The sequence below is a fragment of the Miniopterus natalensis genome, chromosome 1 (genome assembly GCF_054644295.1).
Source record: "Miniopterus natalensis isolate mMinNat1 chromosome 1, mMinNat1.hap1, whole genome shotgun sequence".
NCBI classification, from domain to species: Eukaryota; Metazoa; Chordata; class Mammalia; order Chiroptera; family Miniopteridae; genus Miniopterus; species Miniopterus natalensis.
The window spans coordinates 184175926-184200060 of record NC_142081.1 but is presented as its reverse complement, the minus strand read 5'-3'; positions in this window follow the sequence as shown (position 1 = coordinate 184200060).

Below are 24135 nucleotides of genomic sequence, written 5' to 3'. Positions count from 1 at the left end.
TCCTTTAACTTTCTTGACAACCCCATTAAATCAGCAGCTCAGCTATTTTAATTTGAAGCAAAAATAATAATAATTTAAGACAGAATAATTATTACTATCATCTCATATGGAATATTTATGTGAAAAGACACTGGGAAGAGCCCTTTGCACTTAACATAAAAGATGCGTATATTTCTAGCACTAGGTGGTGACAGAATGAGGTTAGAACCCTGTGGTCCTCAATGGGAGAAGTCAGTTTAATCTCTACTCAGCCTGGCCACATTTCCAAGGGGGCATTCCAAGGCAAAGATGAGATATTCCCTGACTGTTAATCTGTCGAGTTTTTTGGCCCCCAGTTTTTCTTGAATAAAGTTTTGTTTTCTCCATCTAATTGATGTGCCCAGAACCAATCTAACTGCCAAGTGCCCCATCACAAAGAGACTATGGTTGCAAAATCAGATCTTTGTTCTGCTTGCTTAATCAAAGTTGTCAAAATAAACTCAGAAGGGCTTTTTATGTGAAATGTGTCCCTTATCCCTGTTCCCTTCACACCTACTTCTACCTTGAAATCTTTCACAAATATGAAAGAAAATTCATAACAGGTGCTGTATCTTACCCAATTCTTATTTTTCAGTATTTGGAAAGATGCCTAGAACATAATAGGCATCGATTTATGTTTGCTAAATGGATGAATAATTTCCCTGCATCTGAGTTATGCTCATCACAATTTCAGGAGGCAAAGAAGAGCTGAATATTAATTTACTAACATCCTATAACTTCATAAGTTGCTTCAAAACTCCATGAGATTCTTTTCTTTCTACAGTGTATATTAACATCTGTAGTTAAATATCTGAGCATATTGTTTAATTAATGTAAACATCTTAATGTTCTTTCTTTATAAATTATAGTTACATTGACTGTTACTTAGTGTAAATATGGTCTATGGATCAGAAGATATTAATTTTCCTATATAGGATGATATTAATTTAACCACTATTTTGAAGTATGGCTACACATTCTATACCTATTTGTATATCCAGATAATACTGATAAGTAGTAACACAAATAAATAATTACACTTTGTTATAAGATAAATGTTTAATGTCTTATAGAAGGACCAATTTTGTGCAAAGAACAATAATTAAACAAGAACTTGAATGTCTATAAAGCATGTTGAGCGTTTTAGTTCTGAGATACTTCCTGTTTGCTCAACAATATCGGTATGCATCAACTTGGTTTAGTTTATTTTAAATGAGAAGGCTGCTTTTAATTCCTGTACAAACTCCGAGGTATATCCTACAATTGTATCTATTATTTCTACAAGAAAACAAGCTCAAGGAATTAGGTTTTTTCCCTAAGTTTGTATCCTGTTCCAATGTGATGAAGACAAGATTAAAGCCTCAGCTTACCCAGATCTAACCAATGTCTAAACGTTATAACATGCTGCCTCTTCAAAACTTAGTGATTATCACTGAGCAAGCAATTTCAGTCTCTCTCTCTCTCTCTCTCTCTCTCACACACACACACACACAACCCAAACACACAATCTCATGGGGTTGATATAATTAACACTGTAGATGATACAATAAAAAATTAACTAGGCTAAATAACAGTTTAGTATCATTTTATTAGTAAGAGGAGAATTTATGGTTCAAATTTCTTTTATTCATAATCTTGAGTGTTTAATCACAATATATTAAAATATCACATAAATTGCTTTCATATAAAAATTCCCTAAAAACAAGTTTCTGATTACATTTCATGGCTTTGGGCATTCTGAGATCATTGACTTTTTAATCTTGTTTTAGCTTAATGTTACCTTACAGTATCTGAATGTTTAATTCCAATTATTTTTTAGACTAGAAGTGAAATTGTTATTGGAGCAATGCCATTCTACCATTGTAAATTGTGAGAAAAACATATACAGTTAATATATTTAATAATTCTACTTAATATGTAAAAACCTTAGTTCTCATGAAAATATAGGTTGTCAGGTTATGAGTTGGGTCAGAAGAGTGGGTTAAAGGCAGTTTATAATATTGGAATGTACTATTGTGTCTTAAATTATATTTCAGAATAAAGAGTTAGTGATGATTTAGTAAAGAGAATTCTAAACTTGAAAACCGTATACTCAGATTCAAATTTCAGCTGTCATTTACTAGGGTTTTGAATTTTCAGAATGTAGGTTTCTTTTTCTGGCCCTTGATGTTTCATTTGTTTGTTTATTTTTCATCTGTAAAATGAAAGTCCTGGACTAGTGATCTCTAAGTTCCTTTTGCCTACAGTCCCTGACATCACAATGTTGTGTTGAAAACACTCTGCTAAGTCAATATTAGTAAAGCAGAATGAATATAAATGTTCTGCTCATCTCCATGTACACTCTAAAAATCACGAGTAATGCATACTAAACCCACATTTCTTATTTATGTATTTCTTGATCTCACTTTGTGGATAGTCGCTTTTCAGTAGCCTCTGGGCACATTTACTGGATTTAATAAGAAGACGGACTATATCTACCATCTTAATTGTATAGCAGAATGATAAACTCACAGACGGAAAGCTGGTCTTGTAAATTTAATTTCCTCTCAGCTTGTTAGGAAGAGTATACGAGAGAGTGTAACAGCTCTCCTCTCAATTCATTGTGTTACATGAACTCAATTCACATGTCAACTGGTATTAATACCTTTAAAGGCACATCGACTATTTTGATTTAAGATACCTCTGTGTGGTTTATAGCCACCATAGATCTAATTAAGCTATCTCTATTAAATATTTTTAATAAGTTAACTTCGATAATGGCTGATTGCCATTAGTATCTGCATTCTAGAGGCCATGATAGATAATTCAATTTTTCATTACTTATAGAAATTGCCTTTTCCCATAACTAGGCTTACTACAGGTGAAGAAAAACCTTGAGCACTGTAACTTTTTCTTAATCTTAGTATAGAGAATTATATTCTTATTTTATATTTAATTATTTTATGCCATTAATATTGTATAGAATATTTTCATATTACAATGATCTCTGGGTCAATGTTTATTTACAATATAATGGTAGATTAGCACCAGAGGAAAACAAAAATATTTTTATTAATAACACCAATGTTTTATATACTTGTAAAAGCCCAGAAAGTGCAAGTAAACCAATCAAGGTAAGATAATGTCTAAGGACAGAGTGAAGATAACAAGAAGAAAACTCAGATGTGATAAGCATTTACCATGTGAGTAAACTATATTCTTGTTATAAATTAAAAAAATAAAATCTGAGAAGTTAATTTTTTACAAATTGTTTACTGTTTTTACATTGATAATGGGGATATTCATCTGAATATATTTTAAGGCAATTTTGTACTGAACTCATTGGACAGGGATGTATGTTTCTTTAAATCACCTATCCTAATATAAGCTATTGTTAAATTTCACTTTAAAAAGTAAATAAAAAGACTCATTTTATCCAGCAAGACTGAAAATAAAACTAAGACATAAACTCGCACAAGACTTTTATTGTTTTCCAAAGCAATTCCTCCAGCTATTAACCCAAGGTTCAATGTCAAAAGCTAGTTAGCTATTGAAGATGCGGACACTCAATTCTGGCACTAGTACTTTAAAGGTGCCACAAATTCTTTGCTGTGTCTACTGTGAAGTGAAGTTCATGTACTTTCTCCTTGAATATGGGCTCTGTGACTTCTCAACCAGTAAAAGTGATTCTCTGCCAGTTTCTGGGCCCAGCTCTCAAGAGACTGGCCACTCTCACTTCCTGCTCTTAGAACACTTGCTCTTCTTGTCAGAAATACAATTATCTATGTATTTTTCCAAGCCCTCCCTAAAGGTACCAGAGGTCACTTACCAGTGTGACTATCCATCTAACAAAAGGAAACAATGAGCCTTTTGAGGGCTTATTAAGCACTAAATACATGTTAACATTAATCTTGGAAAGCCAAAACATCCCTGAGCAAATCCATATTTTATGCTACAGATAACTATAATTTATACTTTTGAAAAAGAGCTCCAGGCTTCCTACTGGGCTCTGGTAGAGACTGAAAGGTTGGTCATGGGGCACCAGATCAGTAGGCAGGTCAAGTTGCCATCATGACCTGGGTGATATCTGATCCACCAAGGCATATGGTTGTGACTGCACATCAGGAACCCTTCATAAAGTGAAAATACCTTACTTCTTTTGATGTATGAGAGTCCTTCAGTCAGAGTAAGATTTTGCAGGATACAGTGATGGTAAATAAAACATTTTTGAATCCATGGATAGTGGGATTAGTAGAAGCATTATAGGCAGAAAAAAAAAAGAAAAAATGAACATTTGCTCTTGTATATCTGAGCCATCATTTAAAATTCCAATTCTCTTGCTGGAGAGACCATTTGAGAAGCCTTGAGACCCTAAGAGAAAGGAGCCCCTGATTCCAGCCTTCCAACTATCTCTGCAAAGTACCAGGCATGTGTGTAAATGTCTTAATGCCCATAGAACAGCCCAATATTCAGCTGTGTAACACAGTGACCCAGTCAACCTACATGGAGTAGAAGAGGCATCCAGTTGAGCTCTGCAAGGATTCCTGGCCCCCCAAAGCTGAGCTATAATAAAATTGTTGATGTTCTAAACCACTAAGGTTTGGGTGTTTTGTTAAGCTGATGTAGAAAAATAGAAGTCCTCAGAACCCATGTTTGCTCCAAGATACTCTGTCTGCTACCCTTGACAGAACAGAGGTGATATATTTTCTAATTAAAAAGAGATTGAAAGAAACCACTGCCATTTATAAAATTAGCAAAATAAAGATAGACCCCGGCCAGTGTGGCTCAGTGGTTGGGTGCTGGCCCATGAACTAAGAGGCCACGGGTTCAATTCCGGTGAGGGCACATGCCTGGGTTTCGGGCTCGATCCCTAGTAAGGGGTGTGCAGGAGGCAGCCAATTGACATTTCTTTCTCATTAATATTTCTGTGTCTCTATTCCTCCTTTCTTCTCTCATTAAAATCAATAAAATGACATTAAAAATAGAAAAAGAAAAAATAAATATAAATTCTAAAAAATTCCAAATTATAAAATTAGAGAGAGCTATTTCCTCCTAAGAAAATGTAAAGAACTTTTTAAAAAGGTACTATTAAACACATGATGAGTTAAAAAATGGAAATCCATATGTCTTTATATTTTGTGGGTCACGAAATAAAGTTATAGATGTTCAAGTACAAATTAAATAATTTGAAAGCAACACAAAGGGAAACTAGGAGAGCAATTGTGAGCTATACTTTATCTCACAAAATATAGTATATCAGGTAATCTATACTTTTCAGGCAAAGTCTTGAAATCAAGACAAACAACTGACAATTGTCTTGAAGATCAGTTAGCACAAAATCTAACTCCAGGCTCTTACCACTCATATCTAGTGCTCACTGCTTCTGAATAAATCTTCTGAAAGTTCAGCTCTGATCATGTCATATTCCTGTTCAAAAACTATAATTCTTTTTCTATAGAAGAAAAACAAAATATTGTGTTGTCCCATTAATTATTTCATACAAGGCTTCCTCCATCAGCTGTTCTAAAACAAATCCATCTATGCTCCAAACTGAATTATTGTTTTCTCTTGCTCCTTAAACACACACACACACACACACACACACACACTAATGTTAAAGCAGAGAACTTTCATAGCCCTGCTTTAACATTAAAGGGGGCTGCACAACTTTCATAGCCCGCTTCTTGAAAGGACACCTTTGGATACTGATAATTATTTTGGAAGTCAAACTGCCACAACCAAAACAATTTTTAACTTAGATTCATAGTTTCCTTGGCAATACTGTGTCCAATAAAACTCAAAAGTATATTAAACTATTTTCTTGCTGTCCATTCCAGGTGTCTAAATATTGGTTTCAACTCTTTTATTTCTTTGCTTCTTGTCATTTGGTTCCACACTCTCAATTTAATAGTGTCTACCTTGACCTAAGTGTCTGAAATAATAAGCTTGAGTAGAAAGACAATATCCTGACTGGAATTGTTGAAGCAAAATACAGAAGCTCCAGGAAGAGACAACGAGTTAAGAGAAGAGTAGCACTAATTAAAATAAACATTTTTTTTTTTAGAAATAGTAAAGTCAATAAATATTTGTTAAATGGCAAGTTGATAGAATGCTTCCGAAATATTGGAGGGCACTGGATGAAAGCAGTCAGAGATCTTAAGGAAATGAGGCTCCACTCAAGACTCCGTTGGGTAGTCAATGGAGAAATCTATCACCTATCTTCCTATCAGGATGGAAGAGATTTGTGGACATGCAGATATCCAAAGAACTGATCTGAAATTTAAACTATGTGAAGTAAACACTTTACAAAGAGACTAACCAAAGATCCAATAAACCAAAAAGAGAATTCAGGTTGAGGAAAAATGTAAAGAAAGCAATAATGAGCAATAACTATCTATTGCAGCAATTTTCAACATTTTTCATCTCATGGCGCACATAAACTAATTACTAAAATTCCGTGGCACACCAAAAGAGTTATTATATTTTTTGCCAAACAAAATAAATAGGTATTGTTTTGATTCCTTCACACTTGGTGGCTATTGTTGTGTTGGCTGTTGTCAGTTTTTTACGTGCCAATCTAAGGGAAAAGAGGTTAGTGCTCCTGACTAAATAGTCAAGTATTGCATCTTTTTAAAATTCTTATGGCACACCAATTGAAAATCGCTGGGTTTTGTATTTGTTTTCTATTGCTACATTAAAAATTATTGCAAATTTAACAGCTTACAAGAGCATGCATTTCTTATTCCACAGTTTCAGAGGATCAGGAATCTGGGCACAGCTTGACTGGATCGTCTGCTCTACCACAAGGATCTATTTTATCTGTATTTGAAACTCAGATCTTCCTCCAGGTTCACATAGCTGTCGAGATTTATTTTATTACAGTTGTAGCGTTAATAACATCTGCTCTTCAAAGACAGCATAGAAGAGTGTTTCTGACCTGTAAACTTTTTTTTTGCAAACTCATCTGATTAGGTCAGGCTCACCAGGGATAATCTCACTTTTTATTAATTTAAAGTCAATTTATTAGGTGCCTTCACTGCATATGCAAAGTTTCTTCACCGCTGCCTATAATGTGGCATAATTAGGGGACTAATCCTCCATCATTTTGGGATGCTCTATTGGTTAATGTCCCAATTCATTCAAGAGGAGATGATTACAGAAAAGTATGGATAACAGGGGTTAGAAATCGAAAGAGCTGTATTCATCTAACTATTCAAAAATACAAATGAATAAGAATTGCCTTTATCTATGGCAACCGTTAATCTGTTCTTCAGCTATACAGTTTGGTTATTTCAAGAGTTATATAAATGCAAACATTTGGCTTTTTTCACTCAACATCTTTCTCTGGAGATTGATCCAGATTTTGTTAATATCAAGTTTATTTTCTTAATTGCTTAGCAATGCTCAGTGATATGTTTGACTAAACATTTGCTCTTTAAAGGACAATTAGATTTTTCCCCAGTTTTTTGCTGTCACATAAAAGCTGCTATGAACTTTTTTGAGGGCACAGGCTATTTACGCATGAACATAAATTTTCATTCCCCTGTGGTGAATGACCAAGAGTACAACTTCTGCATTCTATGATGCTTACATGTTTTGTGTGGATGTGTGTTGTTTTCATTTTTTGTTTTTAAATACGCTCACCTATTTTTCAGAATCTGCTCATTTTACATTCCTCCAGCACTGTATTTCATTTTTCTTCTCATAATTTCCAATGTTTGATGTTGTCACTATTTTATTATATTTTATACATTTTGATAGATGTGTAATGAAACCTTCCTATAGTTTGAATTTGCATCTGTATTTTCTCTTTAGTGAAATGTTTCTTTATTCTTTTTCTCACTATCTCACTTTCTAAATGTATTGTTTGGGGGGGTTTTTGTTGAGTTTTCTTGAGTGTTTATATATTTTAAATACTAGTCTTTTTTCAGTTATGTGGTTTACAAATATTTTCTTTCAGTAGGGAGCTTTTTTTTTCACCTTTTAACAGAGTAAGTCCTATTTACCAATATTTCTTTCTATGGATCTTGCGTTCAGAGTCAAGTCAAAGAACTTTCTGCCAGTTACTAGATCCTAAACATTGTTCTACTGTCTTGTTCTAAGTCTTATAGTTTGGAAAATTACATTTAATCTGTAATCTTTTTTGAGTTAACTTTATATAATGTGTGAAATTAAGTTGAGGAACTTTTTTTTTTTTCCATTGCATGTTAAATTGCTCCAGTGCCACTTCTTGAAAAGTGCGTTTTTCTTCCATTGATGATGGTGTGGATGTCCAGCTCACCCCTTTGTCTCCACTGACACTGGTCAGGGTAGGAGGTTAAGAGAGAAGGGAACCTACAGTTTGGAAATGATGAAAGTCCTGGATCCCTAACTAGCCTTTTCTAACACCGCCCCAGTGGAAGGTTAGGGTTACTTCATTAAAGTCAGTTAAGGGTGGAAGTCAGGCTTCCTGCTTAGCTTTTGTTATTGCAGGTAGGGGTGGGGCCAGAGATTGCTCTGTGCTGTTTGGCTGAAGTAAATAGTTTATAAAACATTCCTGACTTGCTGGGCCTCCCTCTTTTCTCATAGTGTTGGCATTTGCTGGGATTTTTTTTCTTGTCTGAACTAATTGATGCAAAATATCTAGAAAATCTAATATATATTAACAATCTTGTAGAAATAGCTCAGATCAATATTTCATAATAAATAAAAAAGCTTAGAAATTTGCCCTATATAAAAAATTAAAGCCACTGCATGGAACAATGTATCAACATCAAAATCAATAAATATATTAAAAATAATCAGTCACATGGATTAAAGATAAAGTAATGCTGTCAGTATTATATCAAGAGTTTTCACAAATTGTTTGGAAAAGTTAAATGGTCAAACATACTCATAGAATGTGAATAAATATATAGAAAATATCAAATCCAAAAGTCAAACAAACATATGGAATGATTTCCAAATTCCAATTAAGGTAGAATAATATTATTTAAATAAACAATCTTAAATAAATTTGAAAGAGATATGGAGGCTATTGCTTGCCAGTATGATAAAATTTATTAAAATAAAATATATGTGTATATTATATATATATATATACACACCCTCCTTTAACCACCAATTTTCCTAATAAATATGGTTTAGGACACCCGTTCTTATATTATAAGAAAGGCTACAGACACATAAGTACATGTGTAACATGGAACATGCGTATGTATGTGATTCATGTACAGTTAATCCTCATTATTTGCACACTTCATATTTGCAGATCTGCCTGCTAAAATTTATTTTAACCCCAACTCAATACTCACATTAATTCACAGACATGCCTAACATCCATGTTTCTAGTTGAAGTCAAACAAAGTGACACTCTGCCTTCTCATTTCAGCTCTTGTATTATAAACAAGTGTCCTTTTTGTGGTCTATTTAGTGTATGTCTCACACATATTTATGCTTTTTATTGGCAATTTCACTGTTGAAATGGCAGCCAAGTGTAGTTCCAAGAGAGCAAGAGTTCTAAAGTGCAAGATGGGTGTGTCTTGCCTTATAAAGTGTGCTAGATAGACTTTTGTCAGATAGGAGGTAAAGTGCTGTTGGCTATTAGTTCAGTGTCAATGAGGCAATAATATATATTAAATGTCTTCAAAACCCCATCAAACAAAGTTATGCACATATTGATTAGTTGACAAAATGTTTTAAACAGAAACTCATAGAAAACTAACTCAGTGTTTAGTATTCACTAATTCAGTCTTTGGAGTGACTTTATAGGGTAAACTACTTTATAGAGTATAACTACCCATAAATAAAAACTGTATGCATGTGTGTATATATATATATATATGTGCATGTATATATATATATATATACATATGTGTGCATAGATAAATATATGCATACACCTGTGTATATGTTTGTATAGATATATATTCCACATGCTTATCTGCATAGGATAATTTGAATACTGAAAAAAAAGTAAGAATACAAGGTAATTATTAGGATACATGAAATTTTGTTAACATAGATTGCCTTAGGGAATGCCTGAGGCTGATTTTGGTGTAGTAATAATGCAATAATCAAAAAAAGAAAAAATATATCCTTCAACTTATTTTTAAAGGTGTGTATATGATATTTAAATATTAATAAAAATATTCAAATATTAAAGAACATTCATTTTATTTCATTTTAAACATTCCTTTAAAACAAGTTGTTTTAAGATTTTAAAAAGTAATTGAATGAGATAAATAGTTTTCTCAATTCTTATATTTACATATTTTCTAATTTCTATCTATGTGATTGTATTACATCTCATTATTAGTCTAATAAATGATAGAATTCATAGGCAGATAAATAGATAGGCAGATACAGACTGAGAGAAAATAATGATTTAGATCTGAGAGGGGTGGAAAATAGTAAACATATTGAAATGGTCTTCAAACTGAACGTTCTAAACAGAATATTAGCACTGTATAGATGCCTGCATATGTAAATATTGAAATGTAAAGAAAACTGCTAAAGATACATATTTGTATATATACATATATAGAGGGAGATTTCTGTGTTTCTCAAAAAAGAAATTGAACAGTTTATTTATTTATCATGCCCATGTATCTATACAGGATAAAGTAAATTTTGGAATGTTTTTATTATCTATATGGCAAAAAAGTTAGTAGACACATAAAAAAAGAAACAAAAACTTGATACCCTCAGTGGAGCAGTCCCATTGACTGTTTTACTAAATTAATGTTCCTTTTGCTGCAGCTGATTTTTTTCAGTAGGTCACTTAAGCAGACTTGAAAATCATGTAGTGGCTGGACGTAAAACACAGAATATCCTTTTGTTACCACTTTTTGTGTGCTGTCTAGTCTAAACAACTCTTTCCTGAGATTCCTGGGGTTGTTCTGATGTTTCCATTAGCCTTAAATCCCATTTTCTTTTCATGAAAGTCCATTTTACTCAAGATGGTTTTAGTGACTTGCAACAAAATGCTGTGACTTACTCAAGGATTAATAAGCATACAGTTCTTTGTTTTCACACATTTAATCTTTCCAGTTTCTTTGTCTGCTCTTTGTAAATTATTTACATAATATAAACTCTTTGATTTAAAACATTTTATTTCTAAAAGCAGAATTAATGTGTTTTATTGCTTGAAATCTTGTTGCAGATATCTTATATGGATTTATGTAGTGTATAAGTGATAATCATCTGTGATCAGTATTCAGCACTAGCAAAGAGAAATACATATATAATTCATATTTGTATAAAGCTATGTATAATTTATAACACAGCATACAATCTAATGCATAATTTACTACCTAACTTTTTTTTTATAATTTATGATATAGTGTATATTTCATACATATAATGTGTACATGTTCACTCAATTTTTTAAAACTTCTGTCAAAACTATAATGTCTAACACACTTAGATTTTAGTAAGACATTACTCAGAAATTCTCAATTAAAATAAATCTGTTATTTTATATCATGGCTATAACGAAAACTCTAGGTTGTGTATCCCCCTGAGTGCACATCGGAACAATGGAATCTCTGTGCAGATATATACATTGTCCTGCTGTCTTCTGAGGGCAGACACTGCTCTCAACTAACTGGTTAAAAGATGATTCTGTTTTGGTTGTCAAATGTCAACAAAGTAAAATACTAAATTTTTCTCTTGTTCTGAAAAGCTGTATTTCATGTTCACATTGTTTTAAAACATTTAAAAATTAATTCAGTAAAATCAACACAGTGATTTGATTTCTCAAATATATTTGTGTTGACTCTTACATATTTTAGAACTGATAGCAGTCAGATTTCAGTATACTATTAATTATTTTCCTTTCTGCCACAGGATAATGTTCTTGTTTCAAATAAATCAAAACAACATTACATCATTTGCCAAGCTATCCAACATCTGATTTGTACTTTTTCTTTGTGAAATTAGTTATTCTTAATAAAACATGATAGCAAACCATTCATCATATTAAATATTTATAAATATGATTTAGAAAAACAAAAGAAAACTTATGGAAGTCTATGTACTTTACGTAAAGAGCAACAACTAGACTCTATTTAGGCTCTGGCCGCAGTTCTTCTATTGGAAGTTGGCTAGAAAGTCCTCATCTGTCTACTCATTTTTTTAAAAAAAGTCACAGTCCTTGTTTTATGCCTGCCCAAAACAGGGATTTGTGTCAAGTGCAGGACATGCATACATGAATAACGTGCACATATTATCCTAAATAACTCCAAAGAAGCTCATGATTTCCTGAAGGAGATAGGCATGTAAATTGAAAAGCACATGGCTATTGCAGGCCAGACAACACTGGGCTCTGGATGGAAGCCTTGTTCATTTCACTCTGCACTGACCTTGTGAAAGTAACCTTCGTAAGTAATCTATTCTTGCTAAGATTGCATGACTAAAAATAATCTAAATGAATCATACCCAGAATTATAGATTCTACTAAAATGTCAAGGAATTCATGGGAAATTATTTCCCTTGTACACTATATGACAGCACAGTATAGATAATAGGTGTTTAGATAGATACATAGACAGAAATATAATCTCAGTGGAGGCTCTCCAGCCACCTGCTATATATCACTACATTACCATTTACCTTTTCCTTTCCCTGTCCACAAATAGCATCTAAAGTAGATCTTCCTTCCTAAATAATTCAATGCAATCTTTCAGCGTGCATATACCTTTGAGCAAAACAAAAGTTGTGCCGTTATTGGCAAAACCCAGGATTCTAGAAAAGCTTTCAATTGATTATGCACTGGGTCTTATATATCTCAAGGGTGATATCACCTCCAACATATTCTTTCATTATGGGGATGGAAGAGTAGTTGGAAATTTTGATGCTAAGAATGAGATTTTTGTTGTTATGTATATTCAGTACATCACATTTTCTTAAAAAATTTTGAATTGGACACATTATACAACTATATACGGGGGACACATTTAGCTATGTGTGGGGCTGAGACTGTTTCCCAACAAAAAATGTGACAGTTGGATTGTAAGTTAGTATATTACCCCAGCTATTAGATATAAACTCCTTAAGGCATCCAAGTTTTATTCATTTTTATATTATGTGCTATCACAACACAAAACAGAGGTGTTACAATAGTTGTGTGGAAAAATGGAAAGAAATATACTCACTTCAATTGTCTTGTTGAATTTGTTGGTTCATTATTTAGTTAGGAAAACTATTTGCTTTTACAGGATGTGTAGTTGAGAGCACCGCAGTACAATGTTGGTTGAGAGTGCTTTACAGGCTCTGGTGTTTCTGCATCTCTTCTGACAAAGGCATTGCACTATCATCTCTTGCAGTGTAACCCATTACCACAGATTTGCAGCTTATAGGAATATACATTTTCTCTCTAATTTCCTGTGGGTCAGAAGTACAAACACAGCTTAGCTGAGTCCTCTGCTCAGGGTTTCACAAGTTGCTATAAGTTGGCCAGGCTGCTCTCCTCAAGTTTTAGCTGGGGATGGCTGCTCCTCAGCTCATTTTGGTTGTTGTCATATTTCATTTTCCTGAATCTGTATGAAAAAGGCCCCTGGACTCTTACTGGGTGTAGGTGGAAGGCTCTCCTCATGACCCAGAGGACAACAACTGTTACTTGTCATATGGTCGTGTCCCTGGGTCATCCATGACATGGCAGTTTGCTTCTTCAAAGCCAGCAGGAAAGTTCTTCTGAGGAACATGCTATGATGAAGTCATATATATAATCAACATATAACAATATAATAGGTACTATAATCACACATCATATAACATGTAATATGTGAAAGTAAATATGTATAGTAGATATATGTTATAAAAGCATATTAAATCATTAATAAATAACATGCAATGTCTGATATAATAACAATATATATAACATATATACATTGTTTTTGTGTTGTATATATTGTCACCCAATAAAGGGGGTGACATCCCATCATTTTTTCCATATTATATTGGTTAGAAGAAAGTCACAGACCCTGCCCAACTCAAGAGCAGGGGATTATGGTTACCTTACAATGTGTTTGTCACAGGCTATAACAGCTTTCTTCCAGACTATTCTTTTTAAAGACATTTGAATAGAAAGCAGCCTTGAAAAATAGAGGTAATGTCTCCCTCAAAGACAGAGAGAAGATTTGTTTCCTGAACAAGATAATAAAACGAAGCATTACTTCAGGGGAATGGTTGGGCAGAATTGCTTTAGCCCCTTTAAGTGACTGTAGTCTCTTAAACTCAGTGTTCCTTAACTGTGACAGACTCACTGTGTGCACTGCATGGCCTGAGCCACTCTGAATTACAACCATGGGATTTGAGGTGTGTGTCAGGAGTCACCAAGGCCACCTTTGACCTTGATGATTTCCTGGTAGGACTCAGAGAACTCAGGAGCTGTTATAATTATAGTTATGATTTATTATATTGCTAATGGATATAGAGTAAAACAGACAAAGGGAAAAGGCACAGAAAGCAAAGTCTGGAGGGAACCAGGTATAAACTTCCAAGGACAAAAACCTACAGGAAACCAAGCCCTCCTCTCCACATGGAATTGCAAAAGACACACTTAATTTCTCCGGCAATGGCATGAAATGCATGCAAATTGTTGCCAACCAAAGTAACTCATGCAGCTGGGATGTGCAGAGTTGAAACTGGGGTTTAGTCATGAGGTGTTTAATGCCTGAGTGACTGCCCTCAGTTACTCAAGCTCCAGGCCCTTGGGGGGAAAGCAGATGTTGACCATAAATCACATTGTTAAGCATAAACTATCTGGACAAACTTGTACTTGAGCATGACTCAAGACCTCAAGCATATAGAAGCACTTATCAGACAGAACATTCCAAGAGTTCAATTCCCAGCAGGCAACCAAGGATCATGAAAATAGCTTTTTCTTGGGAATGTGCAGGGTTTTGAAACCCTGGGCCTGCTGAGTTAATCCTTTCTTGCACAGGGCATAAAAGGGTCCGATTCTCGCATGAAGCTCACACTGCCTTTTGAGCCATGATTAACGGAGTCCTTTGTCTCAGATCCAGAAGTCTCTTGTCTTTTGCCAACATGTATGAAATTTCTACAGCCTAATCTTATTATCTACCAAGCAAGGAACAATTGCAGACCTTTTACAGTTCATGATGGACAATTGTACAATCCTGACTGAGGAATGCAATTGAAGACCAGATTCTATCTATCCTATGTACAGATATATCCTTTTGGCCCAAGTAGTTTGGCTTCATAAAATGAAGCATCATTCAAAAATGTAAGCTAATTGAAAAAGTTTTCTTCAAAGAAACTATTTAATTGAGGTGTAGCTATTAAAGGAACATGAAATATTTTGCTTTTATAATTTTAAATAAAGTTACATTTTGTAATTAAATATTTTATTTCCAGTTGTGCAGCATGTAGATGTTAGATTTTGTTATATGATGTTTATTTCATCTAGCCTTTAGTGTAATTTCTTTTAGCTTGTCATTTCATTGAACTGTAAAATGATAGGTATGAATTATTCCATGTACAAAATAATGATTGTAAATTAAATTAAGGATAGAGGTTCTGGAAAATAAATAATTGCCTTTGGAGATTTTGCATATTTTTGTTAGTTCCCAATCCTTTCCTGCAAAGATACTATTCTTCTGCCCTTAAAATAATTTAGCAATATATTTACACATATTAAGAAATATGTATTTAATTTAATTAGGCCCTGGAAATATAATAGTTTATTCTCTTGATTTCACTTCTTAGCAACCCCTTTAAGATGTCTAGTTCAGAGGTGGTCATCTCTTATACTGAGACATTTACCCACAGCTCTCCTACATTTCTGCAAGCCTATGAGCGTGGCTCTAAGTGCCCTTTGATCTGGACAATCTTTTTGGAAGACATAGTGACTCCCTCCAGAGGGAAAGGCAGACATGCTTACTGACCATTATGAAATATCCAAGCCCCCTCTGCTCAGGATTCTTCTACATCAAACCCATGGCACTTGCATTTTCCCCTGGTTACTCTGTGGAAATTGTTTGAGGAAATAGTAGCTCTGGCTACTGCCTTTGTCATCGGAAATAAATCATCCTCACTCTCTGGCCCAAGAATTTGGGATATTCTGCAGTATCTTCAAACTGTGTCAGGTGAGTTTGTTGGATTGCAAGTAGGTAAAATCTTATACACATCACAGTCTGCACACTTAGACAACCGTATGATAGGTAACCCTAACCAACACATAGTCCCTGTGTCGTAATTGAATGCAAATTAGCAAAGCAGAATGACTCCTTACTCCAGTAATATCAGACTTTAACCTAAACATTTTACATATTTCGAGATAGAAAATTTTAAACCTAAAATGTAGGGAGAGCTTATCAGAAACAGAATAGAAGAAAGCCACTGTTAAACGTAGAGGGAGCTGCATCCAGAGAAACAATTTCAGTGGGTGAGTTTCTCCTAGGACCCTGTAATATTAGTAGGAATGTCTGTTTTGGGGAGACTAGATGCAGTGTTATTAGAAAATTGCATGATTGCCCTCCTCCATTGTTAGTGGGAGTGGGGTTCTTGGGGTACCGCTGGAATAAGCATTTCTGGAGATGTGATAGAAAGTTTTATTTGCATGGAGTTATATCCCTGGGTTTGTAAAGTCCCAGTTCCCTTAATCCAACCCTGGAAGAAGCTCAGCTGAGGATTCAGCAGGCCTAAAATCAAAGCCAGTGACCAGAGTTTCTGTTCCATGTGGGAGCTGAGTCTGGCACAGCATCAGGCTAGTTCTAGCCCATCAGGCCACTGTGTGTGAGGCCCATATGGCTGTGGGCCAAGTGGGTGAGAGCAGAGCATGAGAGCCCCACAAGCCAGGAGTCAGGCTTGAGCAGCAAGAGAGAAAGACGGGAGCTTCTTTGCTCAGGAGCTTGTGTATCTCAGGTTTTGTGTCCTTGCAGTGGTTACTTCCATTCTGACCACTGACCTGCTCCCACGAGAGACTGACAGATAATCACCTTTCTTATGTCATCTAAACCTCCCTTGGTTCCTTTCCAGTTAATTAATAACTAGGTTAAATACAATGATATCATTAGGACAGGTACTAATAGGCTACTTTATTTCATGGATTGGCTGACCCGGTCTGTCCATTGCCTACCCGAAGCCCTGAGCAATCATCTTCCCCTTACCTTCTGCTAAAGAAACAGTCAGTTTTGCAGCCAAGGGTTGTCATGTGATATAATCACAAACAATGGAATGTACATGGAATTGCCTAGTCAAGGAGTCCTTTATTATGAAAGGACATATGTCTCATTAAGAAGTCTTTTGTTATTAATATTTGCCTGATTTTCATGCCTGAAAAAAGAAAATGAATCACACTAGAATTATTTCAGGGTAAATTTACATGTTTAGGACAAAAGAGCAGGAAAATCAAAAAGGCCTAAGTTGTTACTGTTACTTTTGAGCACCTGTTACAGGACAAAACTAGATCCTAAGAAAATGCTAGTACACACGAAGAAATAAACTAAGTAATGGGGCAATAACAGAGATTTCATTTTTTTATTATTTTTGTTTATTTTATATTTTTTATTTATTGTTGACACAATTACAGATGTCCCCATTCCCTGCCCTCCCTTTGCCCACCCGCATCCAGCTCCCCGCCCCCCTTCCCTGGGGCCATCAGCACACTGTTATCTGAGTCCAAGTGCTATGCATGTATGCTCTTTGGCTAGTCTCTTGGCCTTCTTTCATCCAGTCTCCCTTATCCCCCTCCCCTCTGACCTCTGTCGATCTGTTCCCTGTATCGATGCTTCTGGGTTGATTTTCTTCATTGGTTTATTTTGTTCATTAGATTCCACATATAAGTGAGATCATATGGCATTTTTCTTTCTCTGACTGGCTTATTTCACTTGGCATAATAATCTCCAGGTCCCTCCATGCTGTTGCAAAGGGTAAGAGTTGCTTCATTTTTACAGCTGCGTAGAATTCCATGGTGTAAATGTGCCACAGCTTTTTTGCCCACTCATCTACTGATGGGCGCCTGGGCTGTTTCCAGATCTTAGCTATTGTAAACAACACTGCTATGAACATAGAGGTGAATATATTCTTTCTGATTGGTGTTTCAGGATTGGAAATCCACCAAAGCTCATTTCACACATATCCCAACTCAGGCCCACACAAACATATACACTAAATGAAAGCCATAGCAATATTAAGATGATAGTAGTTGTTTAATTGGAGTACATTTAGTAAGAAAATCTGTCTAAGATCTTTAATATCTGTATTTCTGCAGAGTTGATTACTGACTGGCATCAGCCTTCATACTTGGGCTTGTGAGTCCTCATCTGGACTCTCCTGATGTGAAAATCTTAGCTATTTAATTATGTAACTAGGAAGCTGCTTTCCATTCATTGTCTTGCTGCCTGTGAATGTTTCTCTTATGGAAAAAAGTGCTGATCAGATGATACAAGATCTGGTCCATTTCATGTTTATATGACTCACTTTGTAATAGTTAATATATGTATTAATTTGCTAGACCTGCCATAACAAAATACCATAGTCTGGGGGCTAAACAACAGACATTTATTTTTCACAATTCCAGAGGCTAGAAGCCCAAAATCAAAAAGTAAGTAGGTCTGGTTTATTTTGAGATCTTGTCTTGGAGATGGCCCCTTGCTGTGTTCTCACATGGACTTTCTCTGTGCACAAGCACCCCTGAAGTCGTTTCTTCTTATAAAGAAACTAACTCTACTGGATTAGAGAGTCATCCTAAGAGCCTCATTCTAATTTAATCGTCTCTTTAAAGATTATTTCCAAATATAGTCACATTCTGAATGAGGTATTATGAATTATAGCTTCAACATATGAATGGGGCGAGGGCACAATGCAGCCCATAACTCTCTCTCTCTCTCTATATATATATGTATATGTATATGTATATGTATATGTATATGTATATGTATATGTATATGTATATGTATATGTATATGTATATGTATATGTATGTATTTAAATTTTAAACTCTTCTAGAGGTATTCTTTCATTTTCCTTAGGTCTTATCAACTCTGAATAAAAAAGAAGATAACAACATAGTGCCTGAAAAGTTGATGTTGATACCATAAACTGTCATCAGTTTACCAGGATAACCCCCACATTGTGAGTCCTTGACATTTAGGCAGCAAGTCAGAATGCCCTTAAAAGCACCCAGATCACTCTACTCCTTCTACTAAAATTCCAGTGTACAGATATTTCAAAAAACAAAAGTCCTAAGCTATGGTGTGCCTTTGAACAAGAAGTTCTCTTTTCCAATCACCCTACATAAGCAAAGCAATTAACTCTCTACAATTTGGTCTTTCCTCATTTCAAATTAGGTTCATTTACATTTACTGTTCCACTAATGTGCATTTATTTCACTCTTTTGTACAGTACAACAGTAATGGATAGAAGCAATACAATAATATATAAACTTGCTTATGCAATCATTTTTATTATTGTAAGACAGTGTGACCACTAAATGAAAAGTAGTTGGTAGTTAGACTTCATCAGGCAATATTTATTTATTTTTGCCTGCTTGAATACTGTCTTTTACCTGAGATAAATAAGTACTCTGCACATAAAATTCATTCCTCTGACAATTCATTTGGTTACCTAGATCCTGAAAAGAAAGAAAAATAAACATTCAATGAAAATAAGCTGTAAAGTTAGTTCAGTCCCAAAGGTTTTTAAATTAAAAACACCTGCATCTATAACTATAGTAACTAAGCTTAAAATACATGTCTTTGTTGTTGCAAATATTGTACAAGTTTATTTTTTTGTAAGTTCTTAATACTAGGCAAAGGAGTTTTACATGAAAAATTGAGAGATATGAACTGAATTTTTGCAAAATTTTTAAAGCAGTTAGTCAAGATGCCAAAAAAGATTTATGAAATTATGACTTTATATGTGCCTTTAATGTTTTTATATCTAAAATCAAGATATGAATTTAACAGTTATGAGAAGTGTTGAGCTATTTGCACACAACTAAAAACAAACCACATACACAAATACTGTGAAAATATTGAGTGTGAATCTACTGTTTAAAAAGGGCCAAAAATAAACTGAATTGACCCTGAATTCTTCTTTATTACCTGGTGGTTGCTTGTCATAAATATTGGGTACTCTACAGTTAAAACTACGGTAATACATTTCTGTCCTTTGATGTTGGAAGCAGGGATCCTTAAAAACAAACAAACAAACAAACCACATATACACACACCTTGAACTAAAAATCAAAATACACAAATTCTAGCCCTATTTCTGTCATTTACTTAGTCTGAGACCTTTATCAAATAAAAAATCAACAAAAATAAAAAATTATAGAGCAAACCAAATGAACTGGGCGTTATTTACCTTATTTGTAAAAATCTGCAATCTTGATAAAATATAGCAGGCATTCACTTAATATATTCTATCACAGTTATTATAATTCCTTCTTTGGATATGCCCTAAAGGCCTTTGCTTTGTCATGCTCACATGGAGTATGAGTACTCTGAGTAAAACAAACTCCAACTCACATAGTTCACGACTCTTTATGGAGGGAATATTTACAGGTGTCAGAAATATTACTAGAACCAGACAAGAATCTTGAGGCAGCTGGGGCTTACCAATTGCAGAAAGACGTTAAGACTTAAGACCAAAACAACAAAAGCAAAGAGCATAGCTGTCCTACTGAGAATTAAAACCATCATAAGCACTGCTACTGCCATGAAAGATGTTCCAGAGAAGAGAGGGCATAGAAAGAAATACCATGATTGTTTTTTGTTTGTTTGTTTGTTTGTTTATCCTATTCTCTAATCTCCTATCAGAGCCTCTCATTGGTTGAGCCTCAATTTAACATCAGTTCCAAAGGGTGCCTTGGATCCTAGGGGCCAACCTCCCTGGATCCAAAGTAAGGGTTTGAAATGTAAGTGATAAATCTGGGGTTGGGGAGAGAGCAAGCCAAGTGATGAAACACTCATACACTTGACAAAACCACGATTCCAGTAAGCACCACTCTCTGTTCCACACCTGCATCACGCTCGTGAATCTGGCTGGAGGCAAACCTAAAAACCACAATGAATAGAAGCATTAAATGTGTGATTAACTTCAAGTGAACCCTTATTGTTGAAGGGAATTATACAATATTCTTTCTAGTCCATCAATTCTCCTGTACTCCTAGGAGTCTTTTCCATAGTTTCTCCCCCCCTCCCCTTTTTTTATGTTTGGTACCTCCTCTCCTATCCTCATTCTTATCTGATGACTGTTTCATAGTTCAGTAAAAAAGATCGCAGTCACCAGTAAAGAATTTCTACAGACTTCTACCACAACAACCTATCTTTCAGTATCTGTAGCCAGTCCACTGTCTTTCACTTTGGGTGAACCATCATATAACCAACCTTCTGGCTTGTGGGTTAGATCCCATCTGATTTTATATACTGAAAAACTTGGCTCCAGAAATTCTCCCCTTTCCCTTATACATTGTCAACATTTATGCTATATAGTCTAGACAATCATTGCTATCAGCATATAAAAATATTATTTTTCTTCAACAGTTACAATCTTTCAGCAGCATTTGATATAACCATTCACCCTATGTGTCATGAAGAAGAATTTGGCCTTGCTTAAAGAGAAGCCTGGCCTTTTTCTCTTGCACCTGGGAAACAACCTCTAAACTCCTGGAGTTTTCTGAGTGATAAGACTGTCTTCGTGATTTTTGATGGGCCTCTGGGACCATGCCTGACAATGTATGCTAATAAGGTGATATATGGTTGGCCTATGATATCCACTCAATTGCCAGGGAAAGGGAGGCTGGAGACTTGAGTTCAACCACGTGGAAAATCAAATAATACATCATTTCTACAATGATTCCCCAACAAAAAGTTTTGGACACTGAATCTTGGAGAACTTCTTTAGTTGGAAATACTCTATGGGTATTGTTATAAATCAATTTCAGTACATTAATGTGTCCCAATGTAAACTTCACATGTGGAAGCCTCCCAGACTTGGCCCAATGCATTTATTCTCTTGGCTAATTTTATTGTATCGCTTCCATGTAATAAACCATGACCATGAGTTCTGTGAATCCTTCTAGTGAATTATCATACCTGAGGGCAGTTTTGAGAACCTCCTGTATTTACAGTTGATATCAAAAGTTAGTACAGTCTTTGGGAACTGTTTCCTTAGACCTTGCAGGTTGGCTAACTCAACACTCATCTTTGACAAAATTGTCTTTACATCCAGGACACCACAATTTAATGGTTTTCCTCCTTCTTTCATTGTTCACTCCCTTGCAGTCTATTTTATAGTGTTTTTTTTTTCTCCTCTCCACTATATTTTAAAATTGTAGTGCTCTGAAGCTAATTCTCCCCCTTCTCCTCTTTATCTATAGTAATTCTCTCACAATTTGATCCAGTCTCAAAAGCTTAAATATTATTTCTTTGCCAATGTACCACATATATATCTTCAGCTTGTCCTCTCACCCCAGACTAGTATATCTGTGGCTTAATTAACACATCCACCTAGACAACTAACAGATTCCCCCCCAATATGTGCATCATATTTTATCGGTTAGTTTGAAAGTCTCATAAGAAATTCATAAGTGCTTGGCTATTAATAAAGATCTGTGATAATTTCTATTGCTAGGATGGTCTTCACTTTTGTTTGACCAAAGTTAAGCAACATGTATTAACAAAAAACTATCTTTTTTTTTAATTCAACAATCTTTTGATCCATTCTTTATATACAGCTAGTCCACTAAAAATACGATGATTTGTTAAAGCAGGAGAGAAATAAGTTCTTTAGAAATTCTTACCTAAAGCTATGTTTTTAATAAAAGACACAACATTATGATGCACATTTTCAAATCTTTGAACAAGTTCTGTAATTTTAGAGTAAGAGGCAGACATTATTATAAATTATTTGAAGTGCTCAAGGACACCAGTTTTGGATTCAGATAGACTGCTTGGTGCTGTTTCTAGCTCTGTCCTGTGTGACCTTGGCTGTAGTGTCACTTTATCCTGAATCACCTCCCTAAAGCTTAGTTTTTCAGCTTGATTGAGAAAGGGTTACAAATTGGGCAATGTAAAGATAAAGGGGTTAATGTGCACAAAATTCAGCATGAAATAAGTCTTTAATAAGTACTTGGTATTATTATAATATTAATAATCTAAACAATGATCACTATAATTAATGCAAACCCTCTTAGGAAACATGCATAAACTTTGGAACATTATCTGCAAACCCATTGAAATAGCTTTGTCCCACTAAGCAGAGCATGAGGGCACTCACTCACTCACACAAGCAACGGCAATTAACCAAGCATTCCAATTCTGTTAAAGAGTCTTACACCTTCATCAGAAGTAGTGGAGGAGGAGATGCTCCCTGATTTCTGAAAAGAGGCATTCATCCCATGCTTACTAGTGTGTGAATGCTTTATTTCCTTCAACAGAGATCAAGTCAGCACTCATTCACAGGTAGAAACAGCCTGAGAAGCATTATAAGGTCTTACCTGGTAAAAAATTAGTAGTTACCACAATAATAATTGAGGTTAAATAAAGGGATTGCCCTGAGTCAGAAAAAACAACATAATTATAAACATATATTTTTAACAGGAATGAGGATGGGCTTGTTGTTTGGTGAGTTTTAAAATTCTGGCTTCTATGGTATAATTGTAACATATAATTAAACACACATGGAAAGGAAATTGTCATTTCAGCTTATTAGTGTTGAAAGAAATAACAGCTTTTATTGTCATGTGATGAGAAAATTGCATTGTAAGTTTCATTATCAGTCAAAACAACTCTCAAATCTAAAAAATAAAAAGAAAAAAAAGAGAAAAGAGAAAAGAAGAAAAAAAAAAGTCTAAAGTTGTCAGAAACGAGTGAATTGCTGTTTGATGAAAATTAAAGACTAAAATGTCCATAGCTGATCATTGATACTGAAATCTTAACATAGATAAATTGTAATTTTGGTTAAATTCAGAACGTACCATTTGGTCTCTATACAAAATGAAATAATTATTTCAATTTAAAATACTCAAGCTTTCTTTTGTGGTAATTTTGTGATAAGTTGATGCCTCATCAGTATCCTATGTTTATTGCCCTGTATGAACTGAACGTTTGAGTCTCTCCAAAATCCATATGCAGAAACCCTACCCCCGGTGTGATGGTATTAGGATCAGACCAGACCGTGATGTTG